Here is a 12,175-nt window from a genome sequence, read left to right as displayed (position 1 = left end):
TTTTGAACATCTTCTCAATGTAAAAGGAAATCATCCTGGTGGTGTTGCGAACAGCCAAGCTCATGGGGAGGAGGAAAATGATGTTGGTGAAATTACGCTTGAGGAAGTGGAAAGGATGGTAAATAAACTCCATTGTCATAAAGCAGCAGGAATAGATGAAATTAGACCTGAAATGATGAAGTAAAGTGGGAAGGCAGGGGGAAATGGCTTCATAGAGTAGTAAGATTAGCATGGAGTGTTGGTAAGGTACCTTCAGATTGGACAAAAGCAGTAATTGCACCTATCTATAGGCAAGGGAATAGGAAGGATTGCAACAACTATCGAGGTATCTCATTGATTAGTATACCAGGCAAAGTAATCACTTGCGTCTTGGAAGGGATGGTGCGATCAGTGGTTGAGAGGAAGTTGGATGAAAACCAGTGTGGTTTCAGACCACAGGGAGGCTGTCAGGATCAGATTTTCAGTATGCGCCAGGTAAGTGGAAAATGCTACGAGAGGAATAGGCAGTTTTGCAATTTTGCTCTAATTGTCTTTAGGTTAGCTCTATGGTGTTGTGTGCTCACCAGCCGGTAGATGGCACCATTGTCTACATCTGTGGTAGGTTTCAGTGTTTCAGATTAGTACAGCTTGCACTGTTGCCACTTAAAGACGGCTCCGCCACTCTCTGTTTGAACCAAGGAAGAACAGCATTCTGTAATCCATTTTTGTGGTCTGAGGGTTTACCAGGAGTGGAAATTCATAGAAGACTTTCAACACAATACGGGGACAATATTTTGCCACAGAGAAGTGTTTACCAGTGGATATACTGTCATTCCATGCCATCTCTCCATGTACAGCTAGGAACATACTGCTTAGTCAAGCAGTTCGTCTCCTTGCTCCCAAGTCTTCCAAGCCTGAAGTTGCAACATTTTTGTAACACTACTCTTTTGTCGGCAATTACCCAGAGCAAATCGTGCTGCTTTCCTTCAGATCTTCCCCAATTATCAAATCAAATAATGCTGGTGAGTACCCCATACACTGGAACCATACTCTAATTGGGGTCTTACAGTGACTTATAAGCCCTCTCCTTTATATCTTTTTTACAGCACCTAAATACTCTCATAACCATATGAAGAGATCTATAAACTTTATTTACAACCTTGTTAATGTGATTATCCCAATGAAGATTTTTCCTTATATTAATATCTAGGTACTTACAGTGATCCCCATGATATTCTTTCACTGCATCAACACAGCAACTAAAACTGAGTGGACTTCCTCTTGGTGGAACTTACAATCTGACTTTTTACACCATTCACCAATATACCATTGTCTGCAGTTCATCTCACAACTTTGGCAGGGTCTTATTGCAGTTGCTCACAATCCTGTAACTTCTTATTTATTACTCTATACCAGGGTCTCTCAGGGTACATGTACCAGTGCATTGCACAGTGCAAGGTGCAAAAGATGACTCCGCTAGGTTTATCAGAGTGCAGACACCCACTCCTGGATTTTAAGCAATAACGCTGTCTCTCTCTTTCCCTACACCTGTCTCGCTCGCTCTGCCTGTCTCCCCCTTCCTCACTTGCTCTGCAGCGCTCCGCCAACCGAGCAGAGTTGAGCCGAGCTTGCCCGAGACAAAATGCTTGTCTGGGCTGATGCACAGTATATAAAACCTCTGCGCCTCGGTTTGCACGCGTGAGAATTTGTGTGTTTGAGAGGCCCTGGTCTTTGCAATATAACAGCATCCACTAAAAGCCTTATCTGTGATTCCAGTTCTTCATTCATAACCCGAGTAAGTGGAAGCAATGCCACAGACTCAGCTAGGGGAACTATGGTGATCAACTAATGCTCCCAAGTTGAGAGCATATGGTGCACCATTCAGCTGCCTATTACAACAGAGGACAGAAACCATGGATGTATTTTATCTCCCCTACCCACAGAGGGTCAGATGTAGAACAGAATGGATGGAAGATAATTGTTCTGCCTGAGAAAAATTTTAGACAAGAGATTAACAGAACTCTTGAAACTCAGTTAGTCTTCATAGTCCTAAAAACAGTATAAAATGGCAGGCAATACCAAGAAATGGTGTAAGGAATGTGTATATCCAAGCAGTAAATGCCATCAATCAATCAATCAATCAATGTATGCTAACATAACCAGTAGAACAGAAGTGGGTAGACATGTTTCAGGTAAATTTATTTGGAGTAAGGGTTTGTGACAAGACTGTAATTGCACCAACATTTTTTAAAATGTGCTTAATATCTGCATTAAGAAAATTGGTGGTGTTGTAAGAATATGGGGGTTTAAATCAATGGTGACAAAATGTTTACTCTACATTTTGCTTACGTGGGTTTGATTCGCTGTCAGGAAGTCAAAAATTTTAAAAACACAAGATTTCCACTTTCGTAGGTGCACATGACCCTGAGGTTCACTCAGCCTACTCCAAAAACGAGCACCAGGTTAATTCCTGGGAGCAAAGACAGCCAGGCATAGAGCTAATCACTCTACCCTGCCAAATGCCAAGGTTATAGATAGAGGAAGCCTTTACCTTCCACCCTTTCAGGAGCCTTCATGGCGTGTACAGAGATGACTTTGCTTTTTTGCTTTGCAAAATTTTGCCTATAATCAAATTATCCTGGCAGAAGATGATGGGAGCTAATCCCACAGTATGTTAAGAGGGATTCTCCAGTTAGACTAAACAGAATATGTTGTTGAATTTGGAACAAAGTTTTGTGAAGGGAGTCGATAAGCTCAGATATATTGATGTCATCAGTAGCAATGGTACAATTCAGACAGAAATAAGAAAGAATATTGCTTAAGGGAAACAGGCTACCAAACACCCAAATTCTGTTCTATGGATTTAAGAAAAGTAAGACTAAAAACTAAAGTTAGAATATATCAACTTTCTTCATCTTATCCCAGTTATTTCTTGTGTTGCTGGAGTTACCTGGCTCATTCTGGGTTTTGGCCAGGGGTGTAAAGCCAGATACCCTTTCTGACACCATGTGAATTTTCAGGTGATACAGTAGTTCCAACTGAGGATCAACTGGAAACTAAAGCTTGGTTGTCGGGGTAGAAAGCTGGCAGATAAGCCACTACACTAATCATATCCCCAGGAAAAGTAGACAGTATTGCCATAGCTCAGAGGTATGGGAAATGATGGTAACCCTAACAATGCAGCTAACTGGGATGGAAATGGGATATTTAAGGTGTTGCTCTTGACTTATGGTGCAAGTGAGGATAAGAAGTGAAGAGGGCCAAAACAGGATAGGTATAGTGCCACCTACCATTGAATCATTTATTTGGCATTAAACATACATTATATGCCTACACTAAGTGGCTGGAAGTCAAAACAACAACTTCAGTGACAGCTATTTTGACAATTGCACTCTGATAATGGCCTGGAATTCAAGAACTGCCTGCAGGATTATGGTGGTAGTGGTGGTGATTGCTGTTTTAAGAGGAAGTACAACTGGACAACCATGCTCTCTATAACATTAATCAGAGAGAAAAAATGGAAGGGATCCGACACTTGAAAACATGAAGGTATCGATCAAAGAAAGACAAGGACCATGAAGGGCGTGAAAATTAAAGACTAGAATTCACAAACCTAATACCATCGGGGTCAGAAAAGAACAATGGCCAAACAGAGAGATACATACAAACAATGAAGAATTCCCTCTGTGTGATGAAGATGACCAACGGGTCACTGCAACAAATTCTTGTGATGAGATTGCAAAGTTCCACACACACCATGGGTTTACATCTAACATGGCTATTCTTGGAACATGATCTGAGCTCATGGATAAACCTGGCTCGACCAGACAATGTGCACACCAGTCACACAGAAGCAGCAGGTGCACATGGACTTGACGTTCCGAACATTGCAGTCAGGCCACTCAGCGTACGGTACTTCATTTCTGGCGATCCCAAGAAGGACAAGTGGATCTGCTTACTAGGTACTATCATATCCTGCCTGGTAAAATTCTACTAAGAGGTCAGTTACAGAACGATTTAACAGTGCCAGCTCTTGTCGTAGGGCCCTTCAGTATTTCCTGGAAGGGATGACTAAGCCAGACTGGGGACCTTTCAGCTGGTCCAAGGGCCTCTTCCTCTGGTTTTCCTGTACACTTTCTCAAAGGTGCACCAAAAATGATCCATCTGTAGCTGAGCCCCAAATATTCGAGTACTCCACCATTTGGATATTAAAAAAAATAAAAGGAGGCTAGCTGTGAACAGGTGACTGAGTGATAGTCTGAGCTGGATGGCAGTTGGCTGGCTGTCATCAGTTGTTATGTCGGAGTGTTGAGTGAGTAGTTTGATGGGGACGGAAGAATTGATGGCTGTATCAGTGTCTGAGTATTGTTATTTTGGAGTATGGAGTACTGTGTGTCTGCTACCGTAGACCATCGTGGAATAGCTGGAGAACTGGAGTAGTGTTAACAGTCATTGTTGTGAGGAGTATTGTACTGCTGGCTAGCACTGTTGAATTGCTGCTGTTGTGTAACCGTTGTTTAGTTGTTAGTGTTAAGTAGTTCACTGTGTGGAGTGGCCATGGGTATTGACTCTATTGGCCGTGTGAGTGGTGGACTTTCTCTGGAGTGGAGCCAAGGAACAGTTGTGTGTTATGGTGGCCAGTAGCCTTGTGTTCATATCTGTATGCATGCAGCTGTTGAATGAGGCAACCGAGCGTGCGAGGTAAAAGTGAAAAGTGTGCTGCCAATCAGGATTACCACCTTCCAGGTAAGAGTGGGCTGCCAATCAGGAGGACAGAGACTTTATAAACAGACATCAGTTAGTGGAGTGTGGTCATTCATAATCGAATGTAATTATGTGTGTACTTATTGGGTCACCGAGCTCGATAGCTGCAGTCGCTTAAGTGCGGCCAGTATCCAGTATTCGGGAGATAGTAGGTTCGAGCCCCACTGTCGGCAGCCCTGAAGATGGTTTTCCGTGGTTTCCCATTTTCACACCAGGCAAATGCTGGGGCTGTACCTTAAGGCCACGGCCGCTTCCTTTCCACTCCTAGCCCTCTCCTGTCCCATTGTCGCCATAAGACCTATCTGTGTCGGTGCGACGTCAAGCAACTTGCAAAAAAACAAAAATGTTGCAAAGCCATTCATTGCTGCAAAAAATATACGACATTCTTTTGTGCATGACATGGCTTGAGAGAGGACTAAATTATGCTTGTGAGCATAGCAGTTGGTGAATACAGCCTCAGGAACCACTTAATTTAGCTTGCACATCATTCAGCTGACCTGCAAGCACTGCTGCTCCATCGAAAGTCTGCACAACTAACTTTTTGCAGCGACTGCAGCTATCGAGCTCAGTGCAACATTTTTTAGTAGTTCTTCTAAGAGAACTAACATGCTGGACAGTATCCTCAAGAAAAGCTTTCCTAATTTAGCTCCAACAAGGTAGAACTATTCTAGTCGTTTAGTACAGACCATCCCGGAATATTGTGCTCCTCTCCAAGAGCTTTACGAAAGTATTTTGGAGGGACCTGGGAACTGGGATAACAATACAATCAATGAGGCAAGCGGGTTTCTTGCAAAGTTAATGGAATTTCAGTTCAATTTTCTTTTGAACGTTTTTAATGAAATATTTTCATTGACTGATGTTACATATAACATCTTTCAATCTAAGAACCTAGACATTGCATTTTGCACCAGAGAAGTGAATTATTTAGAAACAAAGTATGTACAATGCAAAACAGTGGATTTGCTAACGTCTGGGACAGAACAGAAGAGAAATTTGATCCACCAAGGAAGAGAAGAAAGGAAGAACTTCAATTTCGGTTGAAGATGAGTATAGGAGGGTTTACCTGGAAATATATAATATTATTCTAGCACAGTTAAAATATTGCCTCTGTTCATTAGGAGATGTGTCCTTCATTGAAATGCTTGATTGTAAGAAATTTTAATTTCTTCTGGCAATTTTCCTGAAGAACAATTCAGTAAATTCATTAAAGTCTATGGAAAATATTTTGATATAGTACAACTTAAATCAGAATTGAGGGCAATGTTCACTGTGGCTCAAATCCAGAAATTCCTATTGACCAGTGGACTTCACAGCCGTCTTCCCGAGCTTTGTAAATTGTGCACATGGATTATATCTATTCCGCTGCATGATCATCTGTAGAATGCTCTTTCTTGACCCTAAAGCGAATACAATCTTTTGTCCACAATTCTGAAAGTCAACATCGTCTCTCTGCATTGGGAATGATGTCTATAGAAAAAGATCATCTTGTTGAGATTAAAGGACTTCTACAGTGATGTCACCAAGGAATTCTGCAAAAAGAATCGCAGGGTCGAATTCACCTTCATTTAAATAGGGTTAATATAATTAGAATTTACTTAATACATCGTTCTACTAGCCCGCCTCTGTGGTGTAGTAGTTAGTGTGATTAACTGTCACCCCCGGAGTCCTGGTTCGATTCCCTACTCTGCCACAAAATTTGAAAAGTGGTACGAGGGCTGGAACTGGGTCCACTCCACCTCGAGAGGTCAACTGAGTAGAGGGGGTTCAAATCCAGGGGTTTCAAATCCCTCCTCAGCCATCCTGGAAGTGGTTTTCCGTAGTTTCCCACTTCTACTCCAGGCAAATGCTGGCATGGTGCCTAACTTAAAGTCATGACCACTTCCTTCCCTCTTCCTTGTCGATCCCTTCCAATCTTCCTATCCTCCCACAAGTCCCCTGTTCAGCATAGCTGGTGAGGTCGCTTGGGAAGGGTACTGGTCGTCCTTCCAAGTTGTATCCCCTGACCCAAAGTCTCACGCTCCAGGACATTGGCCCTTGAGGCGGTAGAGATGGGATCCCTTGCTGAGTCTGAGGGAAACACCAATCCTGGAGGGTAAAGAGATTAAGAAAGAAAGAAAGGAGGAAAGAAAGAAAGAAAAAACATTTTGTTACTCCATAGTTACTGGTAGCATGCCTCGGTGGAGATTCCAGGATGCACCTCTGGTGTAATATCCTCATCAATAACTGATGTTGGCGTTGGATATTAATCTCTTTGCAAAATGGCATGCATCCATGTCTGTTTTCTTGCCTATTCTAGGGAATGAAAATGTTGATGAAATTCCATTCAGTTTTACAGTGCTATTGAAGCCTCCGTGGCGCAGGCAGCAGCGCGTCGGCCTCTTACCGCAGGATACCATGGTTCAAATCTCGGTCACTCCATGTGAGATTTATGCTGGACAAAGTGGAGGTAGGACAGGTTTTTCTCTGGACATTCCAGTTTTCCCTGTCATCTTTCATTCCAGCAACACTCTCAAATATCATTTCATTTCATTAATCATTCATTAATCATTGCCCCAGAGGAGTGCGACAGGCTTTGGCAGCCGGCACATTTCTTATCCTCGTCGCTAGATGGGGCTTCATTAATTCCATTCCTGACCCGGTCGAATGACTGGAAACAGGCTGTGGATTTTCATTTTCATTTACAGTGCTATCATAATTCGACTTACAGTCCGGCACGCAATTCCTAGGCATCTGGAGATTTTAAAAGAAATTTGAGTTGAGATTCATCATCATCATCATCATCATCCTTTCCCCTGATCCTGCTCCTGCTGGGTTGGGGCATTGATGGCACTTCTCCACCTTCCTCTCTCCTTCCACCATTCCTCTTCCATCATTTTGTCCCAGTCCAGGTTTCTTCTTCTTGCACTCTTTTTTGAATTGATCCACCTTCTTCTAGGTCTCCCTCTCGTTCTCTTTCCCTCGAACTTTATCTTCATCATCTCTTTTGGTATTCTTTTCTCCTCCTTCCCCTTTACATGTCCCAACCATCTTAGTTTACTCCTATCAATTCTCTTATTTAACTCTCTTGGTGCCAGGCGGTAGTGCGAGCATCCACCCTTTAAATTGCCAGAGCCGATCTGGTCGACTGTTAACAATCCAGTCGGAAGTTGCCAGAGCCGATTACATCGGCCGGCTTAAAATTCTGTGATATACGTAATTTTGAGGCAACCTATAGTGAAGTGCATACTTTTGTTACAACCGGTAGTAAAGGGGCTACACGTCATTGTGTGCCTGGCCTTGCTTTGGCAGTTCTAAGAGGGTGTTATACCTTTCACAAGAGTCGTTTCCTGTGTTTACAAATACCGCTAACCGGTCAGTAAGAGATTGCTCCTTGCAGTGAGTGGTTTTGTGACAGGAAAATGGCATGTTATTCACGTGATAATTTTTCAGCAGGTATTGATGACAATAAATTAATGCAGTATTTAGAACAGTGCGAAGTTAACGCTGATGATTTATCGGATAGCGATAGGGAATTTAGTTCAGAGAGTAGCGACGAAATTATACCGGACACGTCCGCGGAATCACCGCAGCTAAAGGAGAGACGTTTAATTGTGTCTAACAGCACTAAAGCTGCTCTGAATATGGTGGTAGATGAAACTAGTGATAACGAATAGGATGATGATGATGATGATGATGATGATGATGATGATGATGATGATGATGATGTTGTCTCTGGAGAACATTTTGTGGAAATTTGTCCCAATGAACCCGACAACATTCCTCAACCTCCTGTCTCCTTCAAGAAAGTTCTTGGACCTAAACATGCCCTACCGTCTGATTCTCCGCCCATATCACACTTCTATTTACTTTTCACTTACTCTCTGCTAAACCTTATAGTCACATATAGTCCTCTATCATTACCTAAATGCCGGACTCCGCGGGCGAAGTGTAGCGTGCCTGCCTCTCACCCGGAGGTCATGGGTTCGATTCCCGCCCAGGTCAAGAATTTTCGCCTGGTTCTGAGGGTTGGTTCGAGGTTCACTCAATCTAAGTGACCCTAAGTGATTGCAATTGAGGAGATATCTGAGGGTAGGGGACCCCGGTCTGGAAAACCAAGAATAATTACTGAGAGGATCTGTCTCACTGACCATGATTCACCTCGTAAAGTGCAGGTACCGAACTGAGCAGCGGTCGCTTAGTAGTTCAAAGCAAATCACGGCTTTAGTGCCATACATTTCTTAATTTCGTAAATTCTGTTGTATTGTAAAATTATTTTTCTAATATATACTACAACAGAAAACAAGAAACTACTTTTTCTGAAAACAAAAAACTATAATATCAACTACTATTTTTTACTTATTTAATAATTCAGAATTATTTTAATACTGTGTTGTCCACACATAGAAAATTTGTTGTCAGTATTTGCCAAACATCGATACATACACGCGAATTTTATCGGTGAGTAAAATTGTCTTGTTTTTATTAGTGACATATGTTTGAATTTTTATTTTTCTCGTTCAAATTAGTTATTCTATAGAATTGTATTTAGAAATACATTATACATAATTACGTATATTCTTTTGTATCGTAAATTATTTTTTCAAAGTAGATATTGAGAGAGAAAGTGCGAAAATATTTTTCTCTTCCTAAAAATAAACGTTTTCGACAACTATAAATCAACAATAAAACGTTTTTGACTCTTTATATCACTCCAAACCAGTTTCTTATTCTGCGTAGTCGATATGTAGAAAATTTCATGCCGGTATTTGCTATACACCGGTAGATATACGTGAATTTTAAAATACATGTATTTCCACTGAAAACGGCCTGGCACTTTACAGTAGTAGAGTGGAGGCGGAGCTCTGGCCTCTTCCAGCTGATGGGGAGCGGCCGACTAGATCGGCTCTTGGCTCCAAGAGGGTTAAGTTTTCCATTCTAACCTCCTTTCTCACATCTTTGTTTCTCAACCTGTCTTTTCTTGTCTTTCCTATCATACTTTTTAAGTATTTCATAATTCTACTCTCCTCCCTACTTGTCACTGTCCAGATCTCAGCCACATAAGTTAATTCGGGTGCACAACACATTTTGTACATTATCTCTTTACACTTCCTTGGTACTTCCTTATTCCAGGCAACATTTCTTATACTCTGGTAGAATGCACTGCCCTGTTGCACCCTCTTGCTAATCTCCATGTCCAGCCTTATATTCTGGATTAATTCACTCTTTAGGTAGTTGAAACTGTCAACAATTTCAAGGCTTTGACCACCAATTTTCACATTGCCTTTCCCTTGTCTTTCTCCTCTTGATATCATCATGGTCTTGCCTTTTTTCTGCATTGATTTTCATATCATACTCTTCAAAGTTCTTATTCAGTGATCAAGTTGTTCTTGTACTTCTTTGCTGTTCATTCCCCAGACCATAATACTGTCTGCAAATAATAATAACTTAATCTGCCCATTTCTATATGCTACCTTTATCTCCTGTACAATTTCATCCGTAACCATTAGAAACGAAAGAATTGACAGCATACTCCCCTGTCCATTATACAGTCCAGTTTCATTTCTAAAATATTCCATTTTTCTGTCTTTAGTTGAGATTAGTTTACTGAAAAGCCTCTTAGATTTAGATACATTACCATATATGGAAAGTACAAACTGTTATAGCAATCATCGCGTCCTATTAAACCACAAGGGATTTCATGGGTGTCAAAATAATTATTAAAACTTGTGTGACGTTATTGATTCTTAATATCTTGTTAGTGTTGCTATACACCTTTTGAGTAGTGAAATAAGCACAGGCAGGAGACCCCATGGTGCCCCTCTGAAGTGCTATAAAGATCAGATTAAGAAGACCCTCAGGAGCACTGACATTTAACATTGATCCAAGTACTCGGTATACCATTGCAGAAGACTGCACTCGCTGGTACATAACTACTGCAGATACTGTTGCATTGTTGCACAATTTGAGCGTGAACATTGTAGACAGGAAGCAGAATAACATCAGAGGCATAAACAACGCCAAAGTCAACCACGACCTCCACACTCTATAAGATGCAAGCAATGTAGTCATATAATACTGTATAGACTTTTGGACTTATGCCGTGTCAAGAAAATAAGGTGAAATTCTTTACGTTTCGCAGAGAACTGTGCTCTGTCATCAGAAGAAAATCTCGACTGTCCACGAGAAAGGGTTCTTAAACAATGACTCTTTTAAATTTAGACGTTATAATTGATGTTGAAATGGTACGTTCATTCACCACCAGATGGCTCCCCAGACGTGGCACAGTGCTAGTGTTCGATGCAGAAGCTGACCGAACCATCAGAATCAGTCTAAGAGGTTCACATAACATGTGTACGTAACATATGACATTGACACAAGCCTGGAATGAAACATCTGGCGGTGAGGAACGTACAAATTTGGAAAACACAGAGACGAAATAACAATAGTGAAGGGACAGGGAGAGGAACTACCTACGTAAATTCTTAATGGCTGGCAACCAGGTATTACTTAATTGATATCCAGTGTCCCTGTTGAAATTTTTAGGATTTCTACATATTTGCACAGCTTATCGTATAATCCTGGACCTGTAGTGTCTAGTGTGGGTAAGAGGTCGAGCATCTTGGAAAATGACATCATGACCCGATGATAGAGCGTGCTCAGCTGTTGCCGATTTGTCTGGTTGGTTGAGACGAATATTACCTTCATGTTCCTTGATATGGGTACCAATGGACCGGCATGTTCAGCCGATGTATACCTTACCGCAAGTACAGGGAATTTCGTATACCCCAGGATGCAAAAGTGGGGACAATTTGTCCTTGTTTTTACTCAGACTGTATGCAATTTTAGTGGCAGTGCCAAACATGGTTTTATATTGTGTTTCCGGAGGACCTTTGCAATTTGATCTGTGGTGTTGTGAATGTAAGGCAAATAGGCAGTTCCCTTCACATCTTCCTTCTGTGAGCTTTGTTTGGTCGTTTCTCTGGGATGCAGGGCTCTATGAATCTGCAAATCGCTGTAACCATTACACTTGAACACGACTTTGAGCGTGTCCATCTCCACCTGGATATTTGATGGCTCACAAATTCGTTTCGCCCTCTTGGCGAGTGTCGTGAGAATGCCTTGTTTTTATGCTGGATGGTGGTGAAAATCTGCATGAAGATAGCGATTTGTGTGGGTAGGCTTACGATAGATGGTATGTCCTAAGGAGCTGTCCGGTTTCTTTCTTACTAGAACATCCAAGAAAGGAAGGCATCCATCCGACTCCATCTCCATCGTGAAATTTATTGAAGGATGTTGCTGACTTAGGTGGTTTAGAAATAGATGAAGTTTCTCAGGACCTTGTGTCCAGACCACAAATGCTTCATCAACATACCTCCACCACATCATAGGTGTGACGTGCGCCGTAGCAATAGCCTCTTCCTCAAAATGCTCCATAAAGAAATTAGCCACTAAG

This window comes from Anabrus simplex, chromosome 1, assembly GCF_040414725.1.
Source record: "Anabrus simplex isolate iqAnaSimp1 chromosome 1, ASM4041472v1, whole genome shotgun sequence".
In the NCBI taxonomy this organism is placed as follows: Eukaryota; Metazoa; Arthropoda; class Insecta; order Orthoptera; family Tettigoniidae; genus Anabrus; species Anabrus simplex.
Note: the sequence above shows the minus strand (reverse complement) of the source record.